General features: G+C 48.0%; 1 protein-coding gene across 4 annotated transcripts in view; it reads right to left on the bottom strand.

The window, feature by feature from the left end:
* fynb (FYN proto-oncogene, Src family tyrosine kinase b) overlaps nucleotides 1-12,500 on the bottom strand; it is a 57,987-nt gene that overhangs the window by 26,773 nt on the left and 18,714 nt on the right. Inside the window, exon 1 of one of the 4 annotated variants that reach the window (XM_042094619.1) lies at nucleotides 4,663-4,768. The exons of the other annotated variants lie outside the window; for them this stretch is intronic. The gene's annotated coding sequence lies outside the window, so the exon portion shown is untranslated. Of the gene's footprint in view, nucleotides 1-4,662; nucleotides 4,769-12,500 lie in introns of those variants that run through there. 4 annotated transcript variants of the gene reach the window in all.

The raw sequence follows: 12,500 nt of genomic DNA, 5'->3' as shown, positions 1-12,500 counted from the left end.
GGAGCAGGGGAGCAGTGGAGCAGTGGAGTAGGGGAGCAGTGGCATCATTATGGCCTAACCCTGACGCAAATCAGCACAGGGCTGTGGGATGGGGGAGGGGAGGGGAATGCCAATGTATGTCTGATCGAGATAAACAGATGAAGAGAGAGACTACCAGTGTGTGTGTGTGTGTGTGTGTGTGTGTGTGTGTGTGTGTGTGTGTGTGTGTGTGTGTGTGTGTGTGTGTGTTAGTAAAGAGTGTGTGTGTGCCCGTGTGTGTGTGTGTGTCTGTGTACGGTTGCCGTGGTGCTTCAATTATCGCGACAGCAGCTGCGAGGCAAGGACAGACTGGGATTATACACAATCACACTGGCTTCCTCCTGACACAGATCGTGGTAATTATTTTCTGATCTCCGCCGCGCACAAAACACACACACACACACAGTGGCGCGTTTTAAAAATGGAAGGGTACACGTCCGTACCCCCCGTGCCGGCCCCAGTGGCCGCCCACAGTGCTGTCCTCCCCGGCTCTCAGCACGTCCCACAGAGCCGGCGTATAATTGTGTTCTTTGGGAGGAAGTGCTGGAGAGCAGCAGCGTCCGGCCCTGACAGCTCCCACTGAGAGGCCATCTGAGAGGGCCACTTGTTCTGACAGGACGGCTGATGCTGCTGGTGTGAGTGAGTGACTGTGTGTGTGAGACTGTGTGTGTGAGACTGTGTGTGTGTTGTGTGTTGTGTGTGTCACTGGCACGTTGCCATGGTTGCAAATGGGGGTCGCCTGGCAGAGGCTCAGGGAAACACTGGCACACAAAAAAGGCCTGAACGCGGCCTGACCCTATCCTCCCTCTGACCACTGTAGTCCACCGGATGGGCCGGACACTCGGCCTTCCTACAACTCCTCCCCAAAGCCCTCTGCCTCCAGAGAGAGACATTCTTTCATAAGAAAAAGACCCCCCCCCCCCCCCCCCCGTTAAGGCACTCGCTCATCAGCTTGTGTAAGTGTCCTCAAGCTCAGGGCAGCTTTATAGAGCACTTTTTTAAGTGGGGATCACAAGCCCCACCACATCACCATCACAGGGCCTGACCGCACCTCAGTGCTGACCCCACCCCCTCTCCTCCCCAAACAGACATCAGCGCTGACCCCACCCCTCTCATCCCCAAACAGACATCAGCGCTGACCCCACCCCTCTCATCCCCAAACAGAGGATCCACTGACCCCACAGCCGCCCCCTCCGTCACGCTAATCCCCCACAGGTGTGGCGGTGGTGGTGGTGACGGTGATGATGATAAAGACAGTGACGCTGCGCTGGCCAAGTACACTCCTGGGGCTGTGGAGTGTGATCGCTGGAGGGTGTGTGTGTGTGGGCGTGTGTGGGTGAGGCGATTAGGCACGCTGCGGTGCTGGGTGGCAGCACGTGCCCCTCAGGAGGCCCGCTGCCTGTGCCACGGCCGCTGCCGCTGCTCGGAGGATCATCTTGTGAGCTCCATAATTAAGAGGCAGGAGGAGATTGCTTCGCTCAGCTCAGCTCAGCGCCTTCATGCCTAGTGCTTTAGTCCTCCTCTTTGTGCAAGGATCTGGGCTTTTTCTGAGGGAGATTGTGTGTGTGTGTGTGTGCGTGTGTGTGTGCGTGTGCGTGTGCGTGTGCGTGTGCGTGTGCGTGTGTGTGTGTGCTTGTGTGTGTGCGTGTGTGTGTTTCTGCAGGGCTATAGGTTTGACACAAGTGAGACACTAGGGACTGGTTGCTAATGCGCTTCTCCACGACGCTGGAGATGCTGTTGGCTGTGCGTGACCTTTCTATATGCATCCCTTCAGTGAGTGAGCTGCTCCAGGCATAAGAGTTGAAGAGTTGAAATGGCGCCTTTCAAGATGGGATTAGGGACTGTGAGATATAGCCAGGGCATTAACCCTACCCATCCCTGTTTCACTCCCACCCCCACCCCTATCCTCTCTCTCTCTCTCTCTCTCTCTCTCTCTCTCTCTCTCTCTCTCTCTCTCTCTCTCTCTCTCTCTCTCTCTCTCTCTCTCTTCCTCCCTCTATACCCTTGCTTCTTGTCTCTACAGAAATCTTGGGAAGCAGCTTCGCTCTGAGCCGCTGCGTTCCGCTCAGGCTCCTCCAGGATCACAACACGACCCTGAGCTCCGCGTGGCCCCGCACTGCCCAGGAAGGCCGCTGCCGCCGGCACTCAGCTCGCCTGTCAGTCAGGCCGGCCGCGGGCTGGGCGGGGCCTCCGCGGTGGCACCATTGTGTCAGAGCGGCTCAGCGTCAGGGGCTGCCAGGCCCTGCACAGGCTAGCACACGCGCTTCATCGCTAGCTCCCTGGCTGGCTGGCTGACTGGGGATGGCGATGGGGCCCGCGTGCTTCTGGCCAGGCTGTGTCCCAAACAGAGCGGCTGAGAAGGAGCGCAGCTGCTGGGCTGCAGGCGTAGCTGCCAGCTCCCTGCCTCGGCCTCCTCCAGGCCGCTGCCGGACAGCTTCTCCTTAATAGCCTCTCTTTGGGGGATTAGCGCACTGGCCACGCTCAGCTCTGTCTCTGTCAGTCCCTTTTACTGGCCAGCTTTCTCTAGCTCTTCACTGTCTGTGCCTACTGCTCAATGTCTCTCTCTTTATGTGGGCTTCCCTCTCTTCCTTTCTGCCTCTCTCCATCTCAGAGTTTTCTGAGGAGCACACACAAGAGACCAGCAGCAGTGTAGCAACAACAGACCATGGGATGCTAATGACATTTGGGGAATTGTAAAGACACAAGGCAAAATAACAATGTGGAGTGAAAGTACTCTGTGTTAAGATCTTGAATAGTTCCTGAACTGTTTCTGGTTAAACTAACCTCCACTCTGAAGTGACATGATTTCACACAATAACAAATGAGAGCAAGGATTATTGTTGACTGACAGATGATGCCAGCACATGGTTCCCCAAATTGATTGTTTCAATGACTGTTTACCTATGTACTGTATGTACAGTCTAGCTGTTCTAGCCACAGATCTTGTAAATGCTAATCTTAACGGTTGATTTTGATCATCTTTTATAATCTCCCTGATCAGAGTGTGTTACAAAACTAGACGCAAACACAACAGATCCAACAAATGGCATTAGTAGTGCACTGTAGTCTGGACGACATCAGCCAGAGCAGAGGTTAAGCTCTGGATCCATGCTGCCGTGTTTGGATAGCACAGCTGAACATGGCCGTTTATGATTATTTTAGAAAACCGTTTGCTGACACGATGCTTGACCTTGTGCAAATAAAGCAGCTGTGTCCGCTGCCTGACCCCGTGACCTCCGCACCCGTGCTCCCATGGACCCCCTCGGGACGCTTGGGCCTCGTTCCCTCCTCCGCGGTGCTGGCCGGCTGACTGGGCCATTCATCCGATGCCTGGTCAGACAAAAGCCATTACCAGCCTACTAAATGCCTCAATGGGATTAGCCAGACTCCATCACCTGTTGTTTCAAACAGCCCTGCGCCTAATCTCTCCAATCTGATCCAACACGGATCCCAGGATCTAATAGTGATCTTAGAGAAGATGACGAGCTTTGCTGCGGCTTACACAAAGTGTAGCAGAATAAGAACAAATGAATTCACAACTCGCTTTATTCCAAATCCCTTAAAAGCGATGGATCACAGCTGTCAGAGGTGTTGCTCGAGGCAGGACTGACTGACACGTCCGTCCGGCTGGCTCAAGGTCAGCTGTGAGATGTGAGGGGAGACGTGTGTGCTGTTCTGTGAAGGACAGTGGCCCACAGCAGCAAAGGCACTGCTGTCCCCAGGAGACCACACTGCAGACAATACTGCTGCCCAAACAATCTAGCCACAGAGGAAACATGTCCAACACAAAGAAACTGACTAGATGACTGGCACTTATTTGTTTTGGTGGTGGTGGTACCGATGTACAATGTACAAATAAAATGTCTCTTAAAACTGCACCCCTGCTGTCTTCACAGTTCTTTGTGTGTTCATGCGCCTTTAAATCTTTTTTATCCAAAATTTCTAAATTAACTCCAAGGTCTTGGAGGTCATTCACACCCAAGAAAGGAAGGCCTCAGTATCGCCTGCTAGCCCAGTGAATGCATGCTGCCAGGCCGGAACACAGAAGTGCATTCTATTGTTCTCCAAGGCGGCTGGGTTTCCGTGGCTTCCTCCCTTCCTGCGCTGAGGTAAGCCTGCAGGCTGTAGGGCTAGCGCCAAGCAAAGCATCTTATCAGAGCGCGTGCGGAACGACAAACACAGCTGCTTTGGTTCAACTTTCGGCTCTCGTCAGCTGAGGTCCATCTGGTCCAGCCTATACCTGTGGCACTGCCCCGCACCTCACGCTAGGCCTCACTACAACAGCTGGAGAAGAAGAGCAGAAAAAAGGCCGTGGAAGACCAAGAGGAAGAGAGAATGTGAGACAGCAAGAGAGAGAGAGAGAGGGAGAGGGAGAGAGGGAGAGAGAGAGAGAGAGAGAAGACAGAGAGACGCCTTACAGGATGTCATTGCGGCACATAAGCCCCTGACTAAATGAAATAGCACAGCGATCCACCTCATTCAAATCACACATTTAGTGGATCAATCTAATCCCCTGTAAAGCCTTTGGGTGGAGAGGCAAGCTGTGGGGAACAGCAGTAAATGAAGTGCAAGAAAATGAGACTTTCTTCTGGCTGAAAACGGAAGAGTCAGCGATTAAACACAAAAAAAAGTGCAAGCCCTTACCAGTGCCCGTATTCCTGTCAGTAAAAGCATCCAGTTACATAAAGTTAAAGTCTGCGTGCCACATGTCCTCTCTCTGCCAACAGTGACCGTTCTCACCCTCAAACATGGAACCAGGGCTGTAGTCAAGACCACCTTTGTCGAGTCCAAGACAAGTCCAAGACCAGGACTAGTCGAGACCAAGTCAAGACCGAGTCCAAAGAGGTTCGAGTCCAAGACAAGACCGAGTCCAAAAAGGTTCGAGTCCGAGTCAAGACCGAGTCCAGGATAGGAAAAAAAGTCTTGTGCATGACAGTATCAAGACAATCATTTTGGGTTATTATTATTATTATCTAAAAGCAAAAACAGTGTGAACACACCCAGGATTTGTAAGTGTAGCCATTCCCCTTCTCCAATATTATTATAGGGCTGTCAAACGATTCAAAATATATATTTTGAAATGAATTCATCTCGATTAACCGCAATTATAAAGTTCCTAAAGACTAAAGCTTCAACATAAATCACAAAATTAATGAGTAACCACAAAGGTAAAAGTAAAACACTTTTATATTATTTAAATGATAATACTGACACAGTAATTGTGTTTTAAAGTATTCATTTCTTAAGAAATACTACACATACGATGCTGTTTAACTCATTTGTAAATGGTGCACTGTTACTTTAAGCCCATTGTGGCCACGTTCTCATAATGATCTTTTTTTTACCAGCTCCATTGAAATATAGCCTATAGCTAGTCCACAAGCTCTAATATTGTTTGTACCACATGTATTGTACAATATTAACAATGATAAGCATGATATTAAGTTGGTATAAACAGTTTTCATTCCTTTGGAAATAGAAGCATGTAATGACATGATGCTAGCTAGACATTTTCTGTTTGCAATTAAAAGTGAATGATGAGCCTGAGCCAGTCACCTAGCTATCTGAATGGAATGTGTTTCAATCGGCATAATATGTGCTTCATGTAAACAAATTATTGAAGACTTCAAGACTCACCAGTTCCATTACACAAAGGCAAAGACAACTCTTCATATTTTTGTCCATTTTTCAAATCACAGTGAGTGCAGCCTACATACATGTTTATAACTGGTCAGTAGTGGAAATCGGATAAATCCGCAATCTCCTCTAACCTCGTCTTTGTTGCCTTCCTTTTATAAGTTTCTTATATTAAAAAGGAGATATCAATTATCATCAACAACGACAAGCCAGCTGGAGCCTGCCAATCGTTTTCTCTCCTTCTCGTGTGCGTTCAGACGCTCTTAATTAAATGGAGTAGCATACGTTCAAGTTGGATCTTAATGGAGAGGAGCCGAAAAGTATCATCTTTATGTAACTGTTGCAGTTGGTGCATTTTGACATTGTAACCGTTATCTAACAATAGTGAAAAGCAGTTTGCAGTAAAGCTACTATTTGGCTAAATGTTGGTTCCTCTTTATCTTCAGCTAACTCCACAGACAGTAAAATAAACTCTCAGGCTTGCGGTTTTAGGTTTTGCGGCTTCCGTTACGTGACATCAGCCCCCCACAAAGGTAAACACTATTGAGTTAATATTTTGTAACGCATTATGTATTTCAAAATGAATCGCGGCGATTAACACGTTAATTTTGATGGCCCTAAAGACACCTGGACTCGGTCGAGACCAAAAGCCATATTTGGCAAGACCAGTGGCCGAGACCGAGACAAGACCAAGTCCAAATACTAGCGAGTCCGAGACAAGTCCGAGACCATAGAAAAACGGTCTCGAGTCCGGACTCGAGTCCAAGACCGGACTCGAGTACTACAGCCCTGCATGGAACCCTAGTAGTTGAATTTCTCTCTGCGTTTGGCATACCACATTGACTGTAAATGTGGAAATACAACAGGGGCGTCTCACAGACCAAAGAGCAGAGGAAACCCAGTCATGCTGTTGTTGTGGGGTCGTGCAGACTGCACAGGTCGTAAGTGTTGCACTCTGCCCACCATCGGCATCTTGGTGAGAGCCGTAGCTGCGACAACCTCGAGCCTCTTTATGCAGGATGCGGTTAACCTTGACAGTGAAAAAAAAATTCCACTTTCTGCAGTCCTGTGTACAACATGCAGAGGAAGATCATAATGTGAGCTATATGTCTGCATAGCACACGACAAGGAGGCCTGATCACTGGTTGGACATTAGGCTGAGGGAAAAGTCAACACACACAACTCATCCATGATGACACACATACACATATGGCATGACTCAGAGATGGGCTCATTTCAGAGGAAAGGGTGTCACTAGTTGGCGTCTAAAAAAATGTCCTGTCACTGTAAGGCCCATAAAGGACACACACACACACACACACACACACACACACACACACACACAATCACACATTGTCTCGCACCACAAGCTCCTGAGGCTGGCACAGCAGTGGCCCTAACAGGCAACCCTGACTCATGCCCATCCATCACACACACACACACACACACACACACACACACACACACACACACACACACACACACACACACACACACACACACACACTGCTCCATCCACTGGGCTGCGTTGCTAGGCGACTGGATTCCACTGCACATAGTGTGCTACGCTACACACAGAATGCTGTGAGATGAGACTTTTCCTCCCAGCTCATTACACCAGCGATAACGCAACGCCACACAACAAAACAGAGGTGTCTGGTGTCTGTTACATATACTCACACACACACAAACACAAACACACACAAAAAATATATATACACACATACATGCACACACACACACACACTAACAGACATGCACACACACACACAAACACACACACACACACACACACACACACACACAAACAAAATCACATACACACGCACATACATAAACACACATACACACACACACACACACACACAGACACACAGACACACACACACACACAGACACACACATAATCACCCCCCCAACCCCCCTATGCAGAATACACACAGGAAGTGGAAGACAATAACCGACCATGTCCTGATCGGCTTTGCATTGTTGCAGTTGAAAAGCAGCACCCTGTACCTATCTAAAGAGTAGACAGGAGAATCCCATTCTGCTGGAGGATAATCTGTAAGCCCCCCCTCTCTCCTCTCCACCCAGTGACTGACAGGTGAGGTAGGATGTCATTTGTAACAAGTCATTCCTGATCTCTTACAGAGTTAATACTTACAGTTTTGCCAATTGCTTACACACTAAAGACTTAGCTTAGACCAAAGCTTCAAAACACATTGTAACCAAACCTTATAAACACATTTTCTGCTTTGCAATTTTGCAATTCTGCAACACACTTTGCAAAATACAACACACTGTTTCTCATATCAGACACTTGAAATCTCTTGTAATCATTGGCAAAACACTTCTATTCAAAAGGCTGAAGGCAAAATTCAAAAGGGAAAACATCTGGTAATTGGAAATACCTACACACACACATATCTGAAAACACACAGAAAACTGAACACCAATCAGTCTTAACCTTAGCACTACAAATAGACCTCAGGTAAGCCATTGTGTACATGTATAATGTCACAGTTTTGCAATTGCTCCCTTATAATCCTTAAGCCAGGTGGGTTGGTTAGTACCATCTGAAGGGAAGAAGTCATTGTAATTGGTGGCAAGGCACACCAACCTAGTTAGAAAGTTAGAAATAAGTTATAGCATTGTTTGTACATTTTGTGTTTTATAACCCTGTTTATGTCTATTATGCATATGCAGGAATAATAGATAATACAGTACTAGAATTCTAACTCATTCCTCACATGTGCAAACACTCATTGATTTACTGGACACTGACCAATCATTGCCAGAGTAATAGGCCTCTACATAGATATACACCCAACTGTCCACCCCCACCAACACACACACACACACACAAACATTTCTTTCTTTGAAAAAATCAGCTTTGTCAAAAATGTGTTTAGCTTCTGTCCAACTATGTGGTGGTTGTTGTATTTTGCTTTGGATTTTTTGCAAATGATTTGGAAAAATAAATGTTTTTGTTTTTAATATTGCTTACATGTTTACTATGTATATTTCAACTTCTCTTGCCAGATTACTTTGACTCAGAACACAGAAGAGCTAGAAGGTTTAGAGCAACAGTGTGATAGCACATCCAAAAATGTATTAGCCTATGAAAAAAGTGTTTACAATGTGAAGCATATGCTTGCTTTTGAGATGTATATATTTTGAATGCAGTGTTTCATTTTGCTGGATATATGAGGGCATTTTGAGTGAGGAATAGTTGGATTTGAAAGTGTTTTCTGCGTTTTCTGTCTTTCCATTTGATCAGCCATCCAGCGATGCGTGTAAGTTGAAGTGTAAGATGAGTGTGAGTGTATACTCAGAGATACACTGGAGCAGTTAGATGGCTTGACTCAGTTGTAATGCCAAATAACCCAGTTATGGTGAAACATTTTGTTTTGCAAAAATGACATATTAAAAAAGGATGGTTCAACTTTGTTTGCAGTTTCACTGACAAAAAAAGGGTGAGTCTGTAGTATTATTCTTTGTTAATTCTCAAAATGTGTAATGTTAACTACAAGGTAAATGTTTAATTTCTACAAACACTACTTATTAGATAAAACGATATCACTAATACCAATAGACCACTACACTCCAAGACTCAGTGGACTTTGCTGAGGGTTGATGAGAGGGTAAGTTGTGGGGTCAGTTCTGGCTATTCTGAGCTCTGTTGATTGGCCAGACCACAATGGTAGCAGCGATAATGATGTCAGGGGGAAAACAGTCCTCCCATGAACTCAAAGAACTTTCCAGATCTTTCCAGATGCCGAGGTCGCCGCGAGCATTCTCAGTGCATACCTCCCCCTTTAGATGGCATGCCAAAACATCTGCATGGAAGCCCACAGCCCACAATCAACCAGCTCTTTAATCCGCCTCTCATTGGGTAACCGAGAGGAAGAGACTCCTTGCCATAAGCATCAAAAACACAGCACTACTCTGAGAGAGCCCTAATGTTTTTATAGCGATGAACTCATACAGTAAAATGGACGATGGCTGAATAATGACAGATTCTGACGTGATGGGGGCTGCAGAGCTGTTCTGAGGTCACTTGGGCCCTCAAGGGAAGAGGACATGAAAGAGAGAGAGAGAGAGAGAGAGAGAGAGAGGCTGAGATAAAGAGGTAATGCAAGAGAGAAAGAGGACAAAATAAGTAGCACAAATCTGGACAGCTAACGCAACACCACAGTTCCCAAGAACTATTACACATAGAGGAAGTGTGACTAATAGTGATAGCCAGACAGAGAGAGAGATAGAGAGAGAGAACCTGTTCTGAGGTCAGGGGACTGACACCCACCGTAATGAAGTCATGGGGAAAAGCTCCAGTGACAGCTGCTGATCCAGACTCTGCTGCCCAGGGATCGGTCACACTTTCACAGCCGTGACCAGCCCGGCCTCATCCCAAAAAAACAGATCAGCCCCCCCCCCCCCCATTGCTGCCCCTTCGGAGGCTGCCGCTCGCTGTTGCTCCTGGCCAGACCGCAGAGTGCTGCCCGTTGATTCCTTTAGACGGAGGCTCCATCAGAGCTGGAGCTGGACCGCACTCAGTGTCTGTGGGCAGCGAGGCTCGTTTTCAGCCGCCTCAAACCGCGGCGGGCAGTTAAAGACACGCCGCTCAGACTGGGCCTGATCTGCCCTCAAGATGGGACTCTGAAACTCTGCCATTTAACTCCACGGCTCATGACTGCACTCTGGACAGAAATAGACACAAATCAATATGGATGAGGTCACCTGGGGACATTATCTTTAATAATAATTTCTATTATTTATCCTGTCAGTTGGCCATGATAGGCGGAAAATGTTGTGCTGGCCTCGGCAGACGGTCGGCTGGGGATGCACAGAAGCGCACAAATTTGATCAATCGTTAGTCAATGGTAAAGCCATTTGGGCGGGTCGATTCTGGGTGGGCCAGGCTTTCATCAAGCAGACGTAATGGACTTCGCCTCCCTTACATGGCTCCACATTTTAGTCTTTATGCAAGATCTCCAACTCCCCCTGCCTCACTGCAAAAATTACTCAGGCAACATGCTGGACAGCTACAGTATGCCCCAAGGACCAGTCCATTCCTCCCGTTATTCAGCTGACAAACGATCGCTCCCCAGCTCCCTTTGTAATTAGGCGCCGGCGACGTCACCCACCTCTGCGCTTGTGGACCACTGGTGATGTCTGCAGCCCATTAGCAACAGCACGGCGAGCGCCTCCAGTCACAGGAAACAAACAGCACATCAAAGCGCGCCTGCCCTCCCCAAGCCTGCGCTACGCTTGGATTCCACTTCCATTGGTGTACGCCTGCCGCTCCAATCCACTCTCAAGCCCCCCCCCCATGAATGACACCGTGTCCTCATTTAGCAGATTGCCTTCTTACAATTCCCCACCAGAGGATTGGAGCAGCAGGCCGTAATGGTAAGGCCACTGCAGGAAGCAGTGAGAGCGACAGCAGCGGGGAGCTGTAAGCGCATCGACATGTGTGGGGAAGGACTGCAGTCTGTGAACGGAATCATTCCACACAATGACCTAAATGAGCTCAGTTGAATAAAGACCCAGAGAAGACTTTTTTTTTTTATTCCAGAGACACAGACTGTGTGTACATTCAACAACTGTGCATGTTTCAATGTTCTCCTCTCCAGGATTATTCAGATTCTTGGATCCCACCCTGAAGATGTTTATTTTGGGGAAGCAGGCATTCAAAACCCGCAGGAGCAGTTGTAAAACACTACACCCTATCTTTTACTGGGATGCAGGGGCCGGTCTTAACACCACTCCTAAAAATGTACAAGAATAATCTGGTTACGTCTTCTTGGCACACTCTAGGGAAGAGAAAGACTACGGGCTCAGTAAATCTAAATCGGATCAAGTGTGGCCCAATATCTGTTTTGAGCTACGCTGGAGGAACGCCTCCATGAAGTAAAAAGATCTGAATGTGATTCAAGTGCCTGCTTTTTTTCTAAAGATCCCCTAATCCTCGAGAAGCGATATTAAGTGAAAATGATGTCACGTCTTCTGTGGGGGTGTTTTCTGCTCTCTCTCTCAGGGGGCTGCTGTGGAGGAGCTCCAGATTAGGCTCATTTACGAGCCCGCCACATCCCCACTCAGGAGCGCTAGGGCCGCAGCCCGCGTCTCAAAGACCCCATTGTCACCGCCGGCCGATGCCCCACAATGCGCTAATCGATGTGTGAAGTCATCGGCCATGCCCCCGCGGCGACTCCAGGTTTTTATTTTCTTAAACATGCCTGACAATGTACCTGTCATGGCCGACTGGAAGGCTGCGCGTTAAGTCTCGGCCGAACAATGGCTCTGGCCAGCTGCTGTGGGCCAGCCCCATCGTACCCGGTAAAAAGGACCTTTTCAAGTCCGGCCATAAAACTAGCTGAGGCTGTCACTGAGGCATGCCCAGTGCATTCAACCCTGTGTGGGTAGCGTGGCCATATGTTCACATGCGGCCAGATTAGACCCCCTGGAAGAGCAGCAACGCTTCTCAACACAGTCATGCAAAACTAGGCCAGGCTAATGTGCAGCTTTAGAACTGTGTGAAAAAATACAGAGAAAAAATCCCTCTATCTATAGATACAGATAAGGATATAAACATAGATAGATATATAGGCTATATCTACGCCTTAAGTCCTCCTTTAGTAGGGCACGCAACAGTGGTGCATGATGGGAGTGTGACTGGGGCGGGACAATGAAGATGAGACATCAGCACACACATCCTGCTTAGTCACAAACACCTTCCCACACTCACCCTCACAGTCTTGGGGACTTCCTCCCTATCGAGTGTGACGCATATAGAGGTACAGTGCTTAACTGCAGTCTGTCTTACAGAGTAACCAAGGCCCCAG

The sequence above is a fragment of the Alosa sapidissima genome, chromosome 6 (assembly GCF_018492685.1).
Source record: "Alosa sapidissima isolate fAloSap1 chromosome 6, fAloSap1.pri, whole genome shotgun sequence".
NCBI lineage: Eukaryota > Metazoa > Chordata > Actinopteri > Clupeiformes > Clupeidae > Alosa > Alosa sapidissima.
This window is presented reverse-complemented; position numbering and strand designations above follow the sequence as displayed.